Below are 14,501 nucleotides of genomic sequence, written 5' to 3' on the forward strand. Positions count from 1 at the left end.
GTGGTTCAAAGTCAGCCAGGGAAGAACATTCCATGAGACGCTTGTCTCCAATAAACAACTCAGAAACAGCCAGAAGTGGCACTGTGGCTCAAATGACAGAGCATTAGCCTTGAACAAAAGAAATTCAGCACTCAGGCCCTGAGTTCAATCTTCAGGATTGGCCAAAAAAAAAAAAAAAGACTCTTAAGATAAAAATACAGTAAATTTAATGAGTGATTAGTTTTGTTTGTGTACAGAAATAGGAGTAAAGAACCCAAAGGTAAAAATCCACAGAGAAAGACTCAGAAAAAGACAATGTCAGTCAGGAGATTTTAACAAAATTTAGGAAGCGGGAAACAAATGAAGACTTCAGAGTTGCAAGCCCTGAACCCTAGCCTGTGAAGAAAGTCCACACAGGGTGAGCTTCCAGAATCTGGGGACAGGAAGACTCCAGGCACCTCTGACATCAAAGCTGATGTGGCTGACAAAAATAACCAAAGCAAAAGAAAGCTCAGTAGTAGAGTCTAGGCAAGGACGTGGCAAGGGTTGCAAAACAAAATAAATAGAAATTGAAAAACTAATTAATTAATTAACACAGTCTTCTTGCCCACCCCCTCCTTTTAAGATATTGGTGTTGGAACTCAGGATCTCACAATTGCTCTGCTGGTGCTTTACCACTTCAACCACACCTCCAGCCCAGCTTTTTGCTGAGATGAAGTCTAGAGGACTTGTCTGCTCAGGCTGGCCCAGAATCACTATCCTCTGACGCCCAGTGTCTTGGGTTGATATGTTGTAGGTTTGAGCCATTGGTCTGTTTTTTAATCTTTGAAGAACTTTCAGGAAATGCTAGTATTAGGAGAAGGTCTCTGTGTCATTCCATTGGAGCCTCTGGCCTCCCTCAGACCACAACTCTCAGGGCCACAGAAGTCGGCCATCCTTCTTGCAGGGGAAAATGGTGCCATAACGGTGAGAGACCAGGAGGTGTTTTCACCCATCATGCACTGGTGGGGAGATGGAAAAGTGGAGGCGTCCTCCATTCAACAATAGTCAACATCACCTGTTGAAGTGCCACTCATTTGGAAAAAAAACCCACCCCACAGCCTTCCTAAAGGTTTGTCTGAGGGCCAGGCCTTTTTCAGAAATTCAACACTAAGGGACGGGAAGGGGAAACAAAGGAGGAGGCTACAATGCTTGATAAGAAATGTACTCATTATCTTGCCCATGTAATTGTAACCCCTCTGTATAGTATTTTCACAATAAAAAAATAAAAATTAAAAGAAATTCAGCACTATAAAGTGAATGCTCTGTTTCTGGACCAGCAAGTTGGGATGTGGGTTTTATTTTCCTGGTAGATGATATCTCCCTCTCATTAATGCTGTCTTTGAGAAAGCAGGTCTTGTTTGTTGATGTGAGAAGCATCTGTAAAAGCCCACATGTGTTTTATAGTCAGATAGGAACAGAAACAGAAAGCAGTATCAAGTGGCAGACTTCAGTCTTTTGAGTTGGCTTAGTTATTTATTTTGCTTTATGTTATTTTGGGGATAAAATCTCATCTTTGTGCTCAGACCAGCCTGGATTACAGATTATCCTAATTATACTTATCCCACAGCTGAGATGGAAAGTACTTTTTTTTAAAAAAAATTGATTAAGAACGAGTCTCAGGAACTGTTTTTTACCAGGACTGGCCTCAAACCTCCATCCTCTGGATCTCAGCCTCCCAAGTAGTTAGGATTACAGCCATGAGCCACCAGCACACCAGCACCCAGTGTGGTGATAAGTTATGGTGATAAAGTATCACCACAATCTCACCCATTTTGCAAGGCAAGAACCTTGAGAAGTTATTTAAATGCAGTGAGACTGGGTTGAAATATTAACTTCACCTTACTCCATAGCTACCATCTGTAGTTATGGTCACTGTCCTCCAGGTGGTCCACCCCCACAAGTGTCCTGATTTGATTTAGAGATATCAGTGTTGGAGAGTCTACCACCATAGAAACACATCACCTCTTCCCCCCAAACCCAGGTTTACAGCTCCTAACTGGGACAGCACAGGACAAAGATGTGGTTCAGATGGTCCTCTCATGCTTCAGGCATGCTTTTCTTGAGCGCCAACATCTGTTAAGAATGTTGGGAGCGTCCAAATGCATCTGCATAAAAGGAAAACTAGAGACTCTACTTAGTTGATGAGAAGAAAGGTGTGTGCTAGGTTTCATAAAAAGTCATCTGCAACAAATGAAATGCTTTTACTCCAAAACACTGGCTGCCATTTAAAGAAGAACAAATCACTCAGTGAGAAATTCCAGGTCAAGAGATTTTTCTATTTATTTTAAATTTCTCTATTTACTTCTATCTATTTTTATTCTTATTAGTTTTTTTTTCTATTTAAGTTTCTGGCAGAACTGGAGTTTTAACTCAGGGCCTTATATTTGCTAGACAGGCACTCTCTAGCCATTTTTAAAGTTATTTTTGAAGGCACCTAGAACCTTGATCCTCCTATTTTATACTACTTCTCGGAGCTAGGAAGACAGGTGAGAGCCAACATACTCAATTTCTTCCACTCAGATGGGAGTCTCACAGTCTGCCCGGGTGGATCTAGAGCCTTGATTTTCCCAATCTCAACTTCCCACAAAGCTAGGGTGATGGTGTGAGCTATCAAGTCTTTGACAACCAAAACATACACAATGCACTATCGATTAGTCACACATGCTCACACACACACACACCACACACACACAGCTTCTTGAGGGAGCCAGGAGTAGTCACTTTGAGAGTTCCAAAGATGAATAAAACATGTCCCTTGTCCTTCAAGAATTCAATATTTTATAGAGGAGAAGTTGGTGATAAACCCAGTAAGGCAGAAATGTCCAGGAAGTATTACTAGCACATACAAGAGGCAGTTACTTCTAGCTGGAAAACTTGGGGATAGTTCTTACATAGTCATGTGTAGGAAGAGAGAATTACCATAGATGACCAACAAAGGTAGACAGTGGATACAGAAGCAATAGATCAGAAGCCAGAGAGCAGAATCAGAATGCTCACAGGAAGAAATGGTTCAAGGGAAAAGCCAAGGTAGGCTAAGCAGAACAGACAGGAACAAGATGGCAGGAGGACAGATCATGGTACCCACTGGAATTTGACCTTAGAAATCAGTCAACATAGGGACTCCTGTGTCCATTTGGGGAAGGATAAAAACCCAAATGCAATTTACCCAAATGTTTACAAACAAGACCACACTAAAGCTACCAGCACAACTATGTTTATTGCAGCATTATTTACCATAGCTAAGATATGGAACCAACCCAGATGCCCCTCAGTAGATGAATGGATCAAGAAAATGTGGTATATATACACAATGGAATTCTATGCCTCCATCAGAAAGAATGACATTTCCCCATTTGTTAGGAAATGGAAAGGTTTGGAAAAATTATATTAAGTGAAGTAAGCCAGGCCCAAAGAAGCATAGGTCCCATGGTTTCCCTTATTTGCAATATCTAGTATAGGTATGAGTCAAGCGGAAAAGGTCAGATAATGTGATGTTAGGAAAATGAACCCTTAAATATGTATTTTAATGTTTTCGTTTCTTTCATGCATGTGTTTCTAACGCATTTATAAGATTATTTCTTTGTTGCTTTGTATGTCCCTCCCCCGCTTTCACTATATTTGATGTCAGTATAACATGTGGAGGAGATGGGGACAAACAAGTCGTTTAAGGATTCAGGTGGACCTGTTGCAACAATGAGAAGTACAAAATATCATGTCAAAACCAGCTTTACAATGTCGGTGTGGGGGGGGGGAGGGGGGTATAATTGGGTGGGGGGAGGGGGGAGGCTGGGAAGGGAGGTGAAGGGTAAACAAAGGAGGAGGTTGCAATGCTTGGTAAGAAATGTATGCATTATCCTGCCCATGTAATTGTAGCCCCTCTGTACAGTATGTTCTCAAATAAAATAAAATTAAATTAAAAAAAAAACCCAAATGCAAGAGCAGTGGGTCTCTCCATAAGCAGATGCTCATCGTTTGTGTTCTGTTTTTTGTTTTTTGTTTTTTTATCTTCAGGAATGTTGTCATGCCATAACCAGAATTTCCTATTTACAGCTTTTTTTCCCCCCTATTTTGACATTTCTAGAACATTCTTTTATACTGGTACTGGGCCTTGAACAAAGAAAACCTTATGCTCTTGCTTTTGCTCTGCTTTCTTATTTTGGGCTGATGATCTATTGTTTGAATCATGTCTCCAGTCTATTTAGAATGTTCGTGTGTGTGTGTGTGTGTGTGTGTGTGTGTGTGTGTGTGTGTGTGTGTGTGTGTGTGTTGGTACTGGAGCATGAACTTAGGGCCTGAGTGCTGTCCCTTAGATTTTTTGCTCAAGGGTAATGCTCTACCCCTTGAGCCACAGCTCTACTTCCAGCTTTTGGGGGAGCTAACTAGAAATAAGAGTCTCATAAGTTTGTTGTTGTCATTGTTTTTGTTCTGGCTGGCTTTAAACCTGATCCTCAGATCTCAGTCGTTTGAGTAGCTAGAATTACAGTTGTGAGGCACTAGTGCCAGGCTTTCTATAACATTCTTGGCAGATGTGTGAGTTTTCCTTCTTTGACACTGGACAGCCCATCCCAACAAACCCAATTCTCACAAGTTCACAGTGTTCCTGGAACCCAGCAACTCACACCAGTCAGAAAATGAAGTCAAACAAGAGACCAAGCCAGGAGGCTGCAGACTTGGCCTCATCCCTTTTTTTTTTTTAACCAGGTTTTCAACTGAGCTCCTTCAATTCTCAGCCACATGAGTAGCTAGGATTATCGGTGTGAGCCACTGGTGCCTGGCTTCCAGAGAGATTCTTTGCATGTTAGGAACTGTGGGGTTTACCTAGACCTTTCCGCTGGTATGTTTCACATACTTGGTTCCTGACTCTTGGTTCCCTCACATGTACCCCCAAAAATAATGGAAGTCAAGCCACAAAAGTTGACATATTTCCAGAGGGTCACTCTATGTGTTAGCTGAATGCTCCAGGAAGTGGGAGAGGTGGGTAGGGGGACAGATACCCCTAGGAGGCACCCCTGCCAGCCTTGCATATTCATGAGTCCCAATGTGCACACCCTGGCCTGGAAATTACCAGTATCTACAGGAACAAAGTAGGGACACTCTCCTCTCACCAGCCCAGTGACCTTGAGGCTGACCTTTCTACAGCCGCATTGGCAAATGTGAACAGTCTTCCCCTGCTGTAATCTACCCCTCACCTCACCTCATGGCTCAGAGATTTTCCTCTCTACACCAGTATATATATATGCTAATACTATGGGGAAATTTTTGGTACTCAGGATAAATCACAAAATGCAGTGTTCCCCAGAATATGGAGTCATCAGGATGGGTCTCACTGGTTTCTGGCCTGGGTTTCTACTGGTTCTCTAACAGGCCCTGGAGGTCGGGTCATAAGGACTTCCATCCCAGGCTGGGAAAAACGTGTTAGAATAAGGGGCTCAAATGAGCCTCGGGGAGCACAAGGGGTAGGAAAAACACTGAACCTGAGCGTCACAAAATCCATGCGGTGACTTTGTCACCTCATGGCAGTACAACCTTGGGGTGGTTACATAACCTTCCTGAATAGTAATACACCACTTTCTATCGTGCTGCGTAATATGGAAATCAAATATAAGCAGAGCCTGGGAAGTTCTCTGTCCATACCCAGCCGTGCATCCCCAACTGTCACACTGGGGCAGAAAAAAAAATCATCTCAGTGGCCAGGGGCTCCACACGGGGTGGTGAAATTGAAGTGGTGGGTGGCAGGGATGATTTCTGAAGACTGCAGAAGACTGATTTAGATTCAGGTCCCAGTCTGCAAGGCCATCACTTCTACCCTTAATGAAGGGATTTGGGGGCCCTAGGACAATCATAGCAGCCCCTCTTGGTCTGGCCCATTCCATGGCATGCTCATTTTTTTTTTTAAGTAAAATGTTCTTTTTGTGTATTTTTGTTGTATTTATTTTTTTTTTTTATCTTTAAGTAGTTGTACAAAGGAGCTGCCATTCCCCAGAGCAGTTTATGAATACAGTACGTCTTGATTACTTTTACTCCTTTTAGCATTCTCACCCACCCCTCTCAACCCACCACTTCCCTTAATTTTCTGTTTTAGGTTATGTCGTTGTTTTTAAAAATTGCCTTTTAACAAAGCAGTTCATGTGTACAACACATCTTGATCTCTGTCAGGACTTCAAAATCTTCACACACACACACACACACACACACACACACACACACACGTGTGTGTGTGTGAGGGCACGTCCCACTTCAGCCCACCATTTCCCTTATATTTTTCAATTCTGTTGTATGGAAGATCAATTCTGGCCTGCATTCTCCCCTCTCCTTCACTTCTTTCTGCTCTCCCTCTTCCCTTGGCCTCACCCTACCTTATTGCAAGAACCCATTTCCTGGCTTACTTTGTTGGGCTTTTCTTATGTGACTAATTAAGCAAGGGAAAGTAGCTGCAGAGGTGGCTCTGGCCCTTTGGGGCTCACAGTTACAGATAAATCATCTGTCCCCATTACCCCAGTTGCACTGGCATCTTAGAACAGACATAGTCTAGGACGTGTCTACTTCCTGTGACCCACCCACACCAGCCTCACTCCAGCCTCACCTTCCCTGCCCAGTAAGCAGAAGCCATGAGCCCCTATCCTGCACCCCCACTTCCGGTCTCATTAAGTCTCCAGGAGAGGGAGATCTCCTCTTGGCCTCTCTCTCCCCAACAGATTCAGGACTTGATTCTCCCTTTAAAGATGGTGCTGGTCCCAAGGACCACCAGAGTTCCATGGGGTAGGTGATTCTCTGGGAACAATTGTTCGATGAATGTTTTTGATATTACTAAGGAGGAAGGCAGGTGGCCCTTTTCTCTGAGACTTACATGTCACCTCCTGTAAGTCCCCAATCCCCCCTGGTAGAGGCAGGGAAGTCACTCTAGCAAATGAGAACCCTCTGTCCAGAGAAAGCTCCCTTCACTGAGTGCTTCAGAAGGCCATGGCAGCTGAGAGTCAGCCAGGAAGGAGTGCAAGAACACTCCTCTCGAGGAAAAGTCCAGCCTCAGGAGAAAGACGGAATGGATGACATTGACCTGGATGCACTGGACTCATCAACTGACAAGTTGAATTGTAACCCCTTGGAACAACTACTTGAAGACACTAAAATTACAATTAAAAGAAAAAGAAAAGGCCTGATCTTTTTGTATCTTTAGGTAAAGAGTGAACCAATACAGGTGAAGAAAAAGAAAAATCCAACCTTAGAACCACTGGGAGATACTTTCCAGGAAAAGGCCAGCCTCTACCATTCCAGCTCACTGAGCACTGCCTTCCTCCTTGCTTAATAGCCCAGACTAATCAGCACATCCCTGACTGACTCTCGGTTCCCCTAGAAATATTACAATCGTGCTTTGGCTCCTAATTCAACTCCCCGCTGCAAGAAGCAATACACCCATCAAGCCATCCTGTGGATGCTAGTCCCTAGCACAGTTACAGGGCTCACTGTATATTAATGGATTAGTATTCTCATTTAGATGGACCTCAGGAAGACAGACTGTAATTAGAGGATTTAGATGTTCTCAGGAGATGACTGTTTGGAAAATCAGGTATCTGAATCTTCAAGGAACTTTGGTAAATGCTGTAAGCTATGGATCTCCTGGAAAACAACCAACCTGACTTCCATGGAGACACTCAAACATCCCATTAGGTGTGTCCTCAGAGAAAGCATACCCCTTGGGCTCAGGGAACATGGTCTCACCATCTCTACATGTCCAGAATCTAGCCCAAAGCCTATTGCAGAGCAAGGAATCAACCGATGTTTGCAGAACGGATGACTTAAAAAATAATAAATGACCGGTGCCAAGATGATGAATTAAAGAAATATTTTTAAAGCCCAATACTGTTGGCCCATGCCTGTAATCCTAGCTACTCAGGAGGCTAAGATTTGAGGATTGTGGTCAGAAGCCAGCCTGGGAAGAAAAGTCTGTGAGACTTTTATCTCCAACTAACCAGCAAAAAGTCAGAAGCGGAAGTGTGATTCACATGGCAGTGCACCAGCCTTGAGTAAAAAAAAAAAAAAGCCAAGTGAGAGATTAAGAGCCTCCTGAGTTCAAGCCCCAGTACTGGCATTTAAAGAAAAATGAAAACGAAGGAGGGGGTGAGAAAGAGGAGTCAAGGTGCTACTTTCACTGTCTTAGAAATCCCCTAAGGCCTAAATCCTCAAGGGTAAGAAGTTATGGAGAGGAGAAAATGATAACAATGTTGACATCCAGTATAAATATTATATACTTATCCAGCATAAGTATTCTATACTTTGCCATATGTTAGTCACCTTCCCATTATTGAAACAAATATCCGAGAAATTAAACTCATAAAGAGAAAGCAAAGTGGGGGTTTTTTTGGTCTCACAGTTACATATGCTCCAGTCCATAATCCCCAGTGGGCTCTGATGTTTTGGACATGTGACAAGGAGCCCTTCTTGGTAGGAGCACATGGCAGAGCAAAATCCATCACCTCAAGGTTGGGAAGAAAAAGAGAAGAGGAAATGACTGAGATGCCACAATCGTCTTCAAAAACACACCTCCCAATGACCTAAAGACCTCCCGGGAGACCCCACCCTTATAAGTACTGCGCTAACCGATTGCGCAACTGGAGCTTCGGCCCCACCCTTTAAAGGTTCCATCATCTCCCAATCCTGCCCAAACTGAGGACAAGCCTTTACATGGGACTTTGAGAATATTCAAGATTGAGCATGCAGGAAAAATCCAGCACAAATGACACTTCCAAATCGCAAACAATATAGAGGTCTGTGGCATGTCTCTCTGTGGAAGAAGAGGGCAGTAAACAAAGCAACAAAAAGAAGATGGGGAAAATAAATGCCCCTTATAAACGCCCCTTGACTAAGAAGCACACAGCATCACTTAACGGTGGGTTTATAATGACCTCAACGAAAGGGAATCGAATAAACATCTCTACATTCCCAACTCTCATCACCTTTCATTCCAGAAGGCTGGTGGTCAGGATTCCATCCTTCAAGCATGAGATTTAAAGGGTCACTTCTGAGGAATCTATATTTTAAAAAGCCAAAACACAAAAAACCAGGATCTTCCTAGAGTATCCTCTTGGGAGCTTTATGTGTCTGGTCCTACCCACAGCTTCCTCCCTTACACCAGGTTGCCAGGTTTCTGAGGAAAACCAGAGAGAAAACACACAGGCATGAAAAAGCATTTTGTAGAATCAGAGACTAGCAAGAAGAAAGCGTCAAATAGAAAGAGTGGTACCAAAAAAATGAACTTTCAGAAAATAAAAAGAGAGAATCTGGGAAATTAAAACATGATAGCAATAACAAAAATCTCAGTGAAAGAGTTGGGAGAAAGTATTGAGACATAGAGAAAAATACAAAGAGCCAAAAGTAGGGAAGAAAAGAGAAGCAAATGAGAAGTCTACAGTATAGATCAGCTCCGAACAGAATTTTGCAGACAACTATCCTCACACATAATATTTTATCCATTGAGCAATAGGATATAATTCCATTACTGAATAAGATAAGGGGAAAGTACAACAGTGTGAAAGGGATATTGGCAAACACAAAAGCAAGATTTCTATCATCAATGGCAAAAATTTAATAGACAATTATGGACAGTCACTATCTATTAAGTCGAATAAATGTATTATAAACCTGTCATCCAAAGATATGCAAGAAAACCAAGAGGAACAAATAGTCAAAAGAAACGGAAGAGGTAGCCTGTGAAGACTAAGAGGTAAAAGAAGATGCCAGTTTTCACTTCACACTACTTAGAACAATTCAATTCTTCAAATATATACATGTTCTACTTTAACAAAAACAAAACTAAAGCTAAAAACTAAAGCTAAAATGAACCCTGTAGTCTACCTACTGTAAAAAAAAAAAAAAGTCTCTCTTTGACCACTAGATGGTGCTTTTGACCACTTGTGGAAACTACCCGGGCAAGGGTCCTTGCATTTCTATGAATTCTTGTTTGTTTGTATTATTTCCTTTTACAGAGTGGGAAGAAAAACTCATTTGTCCCTTGCAGTGTCCTAATTGAAAACTCAGCATGAGAGACAACATCCAGAGCCCTACAGCCATTGGAATACTCTGCCTTCTTTCTAGTAGCACCCAGGTTGATTTTACTTAAAAAAAAACCACACACACACACACACACACACACACACACACACACACACACACACACACACACACACACACACACACACACACAACAATGCAGCTACTTCTGGCTCATGTCTCTGTGAAAATGACCCTTCTCAGAAGTCAGGTGGAGCTTTAGATGCTGCAATCCTTATTCATTCCCAGAAGGTGTCGCTGTCACTGCCAGACTATGCAACACTGTCTCTTGAAATTCTTTGCCACTGTTAGAAACCTGTCGCCTTGGGCCATATCCTCCCTCCACAGGGACCAGCCCACCAAGGTTCCCCACTGCCTCTAATCTTAGACTGTGCAATATGGCTTCACCTACTTACAGTTAACTAAAATTTAAAATTCAGTTTCTTGTGAGCTGAAGCACACTTCACTGTGTTACAGCCACATGTTCTGTGTTAGATAAAACAAATACAAATTTCTTCTTTGCAAAGTTCTGTAGGATGGTAGCACTTGCCAATGCCCAGCTCATTTCCCTTTTTGGGACTGCCACACTGAGCTGCTGTCCTTTCCAGACCATGAGCTCCTTGAAGGCCAATGATGAATTGTCCTGCCATCTTTTCTGTCCCTGGAGGCTCACTTCCTCCTGACAAGATTCACTGATCATCTTCTATGGTATCAGATTCTGTGCTTGGCCCTGGGAGTAGGTTGGGCTTGGCCATGTGGTCCCCACAATCATGGAAGTCCTCAAATCATTCATTGGTTAGGGGGGGGAACAAGCAAACAACTCATGAGTGAAAAATACACAAAGCACTTCAGGTAACTCACATGGTTTTTTAGGACACTCCTCAATCCTGAAACCTATAATAATCACGTCATAGCTATAGAATTACTTGGGACACCATGTCCTTCTAAGCAAAGATAGACAGGCATCATGGTTCTCGGTCCTAGCCATCACTAAAGATTGTACCACAGGGCTGAGCACTTATATAAGAAAATCTTGTTTCTTTGTTCTGGAGACTACAAGCTCATGGTCAAGGTGTTGATGGCTCTGGTTTTTCCTCAGGCCTCCCTCTCCTATCTTCACATTGTCTTTCCTTTGTGCGGAAAACTTTTGGTGCCCTTTTCTTTTTGTCCCAATGTCCCCTTCTTACAAAAGCATTCCCCAAATTGGATTTGTCCAAATGGTGCCATTTTAATTTAAGTGTTGTCCTTAATACAGTTATCTCCTGAGGTACTAGGGGTTAGGATTTCAATCTCCAAATTCAAAAGGGATACAAATCAGCCTGCATAACAATTAGAAATCTAACAAAATTGAAATCCTCTTAAAACCCGCTGAAATCCAGTATTAATAACTGTGCTAATAAGATGCTAGGCTTACCTGAGCCTGTTTCCTCAATAGGTTAAGAACATTACAAGCAATTACTGCTCCAAGCACAGAGTAGAGCACAGAGCATAGTAAGCCCTTAGTTAATTCTAGTCTCTGTGATTGTTCACCCCCTCCCCACCCCCATCCCCTGTCCCTGAACACAAGATGCATGGGACAGCCAGACCTTGGTCTCCTTTCTGGCCCTTCTGCCTTTGTTTTCTCTGTATAACATGGCAGGCAGAGGTCACACCTTAGGTACTCTTTCTAAATGTCCTGGATATTCTTGCTATTTCCATACTACCAGATAATTATCACCTATGAATTAAAAACCCTAGGTTGTTAATTTGCCTGCTAACTTTCCCTGACCATCCAATTAGATGGAAGTCATCTTTATCAAAGCCCATCAATTATACTTTGTAGTTTTTGTTGCACAACATCTATTAAGATGTCACAAACACAGCAGGCCTTGATTAATCAGAAACAGTGTAGAAATCCCAAATGACCCATTATTGTTCCCTATTTTTTTATTTTGGATGGGAGGAGGGGCTAGATCTCCAAACCTAGAAAATATCTGAAACTATGTAAGCATCAAACTTCTACATGCAGTTCTTTCCTCTTCATCAATGCATTAATTTAACACTTTCTTTTCCATTTTAACTAAGCATTTCTCATGCAATGTGGTTGTCATTTTTGCATTTTGAGTTCTAAGAAACTAACAAATTCATTTTTCCTCTTTCCCAGTTTCACATAGAAGTTTCCTTCTTACAAGGAACATAGCATTCTAGGGATATGCAAGCAGTCTTTCCTTATTAGATTGAGAACATGCACTATCTCAGCTACAATATGCACTTATGGCTTCTCTTTGGCGTATCTATCCTTCAGCTTTTGTGTTTTGGAGTCATTATTAAGTAAAATGATGTTTCCTTGAACATTTACTTGAACATAGTATTATCATAGAGCATGAAGATACCACAATAATCAAGCTGATAACCTGTGGTTAGCAGGTACTGGGAAGATGGGGTGGTTCACCTGCTTCCACTGGATGGAGCAGGGTGGTGGCAGATTTCACCATGCTCCCCAGAATTCCTTGCAATTTAAAACTTAATAATTGATGATTTCCAGATTTTCCAATTGATATTTTCAGACCATAGCATGTAACTGAAATCCAGGAAAGTACAGATAAAAAGGAATCATTGTGCATATGGCCAGCATTTACTGATTGACTGATTGGTCAGTTGTGGGTGTGTTTCGAATAAAGACATTACGAAAAAACAAGGGAAGAAGTGATGCTCATTCAAAAAGAAATGTACTTATCACCTGACTTATGTAACTAATCCCTCTGTACATCACCTTTACAATAAAAATTAAAAATAAATGGATACACTGGGCACTGGTGGCTCATGCCTATAATCCTAGCTACTCAGGAGGCTGAGATCTGAGGATTACGGTTCAAAGCCAGCCCAGGTAAGAAAGTCTGTGAGACTCTTATCTTCAATTAACCACCAGAAAACTGGAAATGGTGCTGTGGCTCAAGTGGTAGAGTGCTTGCCTTGAGCTGAAGAGCTCAGGGATAGCACCTAGGCCCAGAGTTCAAAACCTATGACCAATCTAAATAGATAGATAGATAGATAAATAGATAAGTGAAATTTACTTAAATGAAAAAAAGACATTATGAGAAACAGAAACATCTAATTCAGACTACAGGAAAAAGAAATGATCTGAGGTAATTGCAAGTGTTGGTAATATTTTCTTTGGGGTGGTATTGAACTCAGGGCCTTGTACTCTCACATGGCATGGGGGGGTATGCTAGTATGGGGGTTTCAATTCAGAACCTAGGTGTTGTCCCTTAGTTTATTCCACTGAAGGCTGGCACTCTATCCCTCTAGCCACACCTCTACTTGTGACTTTTGGTGGTTAATAGGAGATCGAAGACTTTCAGATTTATCTCTAAGTCTGCTTTGAACCAAGATCCTCAGATCTCAGCCTCCTGAGTAGCTAGAATTATAGGCGTGAGCCACTGGTGCCTGGCTTGTTCTGGGTGGCAACCATATGACTATTTGTTAAATAGCAAGAAATTATATTTTACTGATTAATGCATAACTGTGGTTTCCACATTATCTGAGAAATTCTCCTGACCTAAGAAAAAAAGCACTTAAAATATTGTCTTAGACAAAAAGAGATTGAGTGAAAATTTCAAACTATAACTCCACAAACTCTCTTAATTAATATTTTATCTGGCAGAAATATTTATGAGACATTACCAGTTTCATATATGCAAATGGAACTTCTATAAATAGGAGAAAAAACAATTTCTTATAAGTGTCATATTCTGAAGAGAAAACTTGAATGGTGAATTCATCTCCTGCTTGATGAAGGAAGGTAAGAAAGACAGATGAAAGGGACAGAGGAGGTGGGTCTGCGTGCTAATTAACTGTGATGACACACTTACATTCTCTGTTACTTTCCAACATCACAGTGATCAGACAATGAGACGCTGAGTCCCATTAAAAAGCTTCCTGAGTAGTTCTACAATCTTTCCACCTATTCTTAAATGCCATTTCTGATCTTTGGCTACCTTAACTTTGCACCGAACCAGTCAGGACTAGAATTTCCATACTTCTCATTCTTCAGGTCCTGGCTGAGAACGGTTACCTGGTTTGGGCTTATATCACTGATAGAATATTTAAAAAGTGACATTTCCCAGACCATTCAATTAAAAAAAAAATAGCCAGAGCCAGGCACTGGCTACTCAGAAGGCTGAGCTCTGAAGATCACGGTTCAAAGCCAGCTCAAGCAGTTAAGTCCATGAGACTCTTATCTCCAATTAATCACCAAAAGGCCAGAAAGTAGGAATGTAGCTCATGTGGCAGTACACCAGCCTTGAGCACAAAAGCTAACAGATAGTCCCCTCCCTGCAAACTAACCAAGGCAGAAGGAATATTACAGTCCTTATACTTACTCAAAGACCAATGACTGCTGCCCTGGGACATAGACCTTGACGATCTAGTAGATGCCTCTGAGATCTGTGTTTTAC

Source organism: Dipodomys merriami, unplaced genomic scaffold (assembly GCF_024711535.1).
Source record: "Dipodomys merriami isolate MVZ:Mamm:240054 unplaced genomic scaffold, mDipMer1.0.p SCAF_29, whole genome shotgun sequence".
Taxonomy (NCBI): Eukaryota; Metazoa; Chordata; class Mammalia; order Rodentia; family Heteromyidae; genus Dipodomys; species Dipodomys merriami.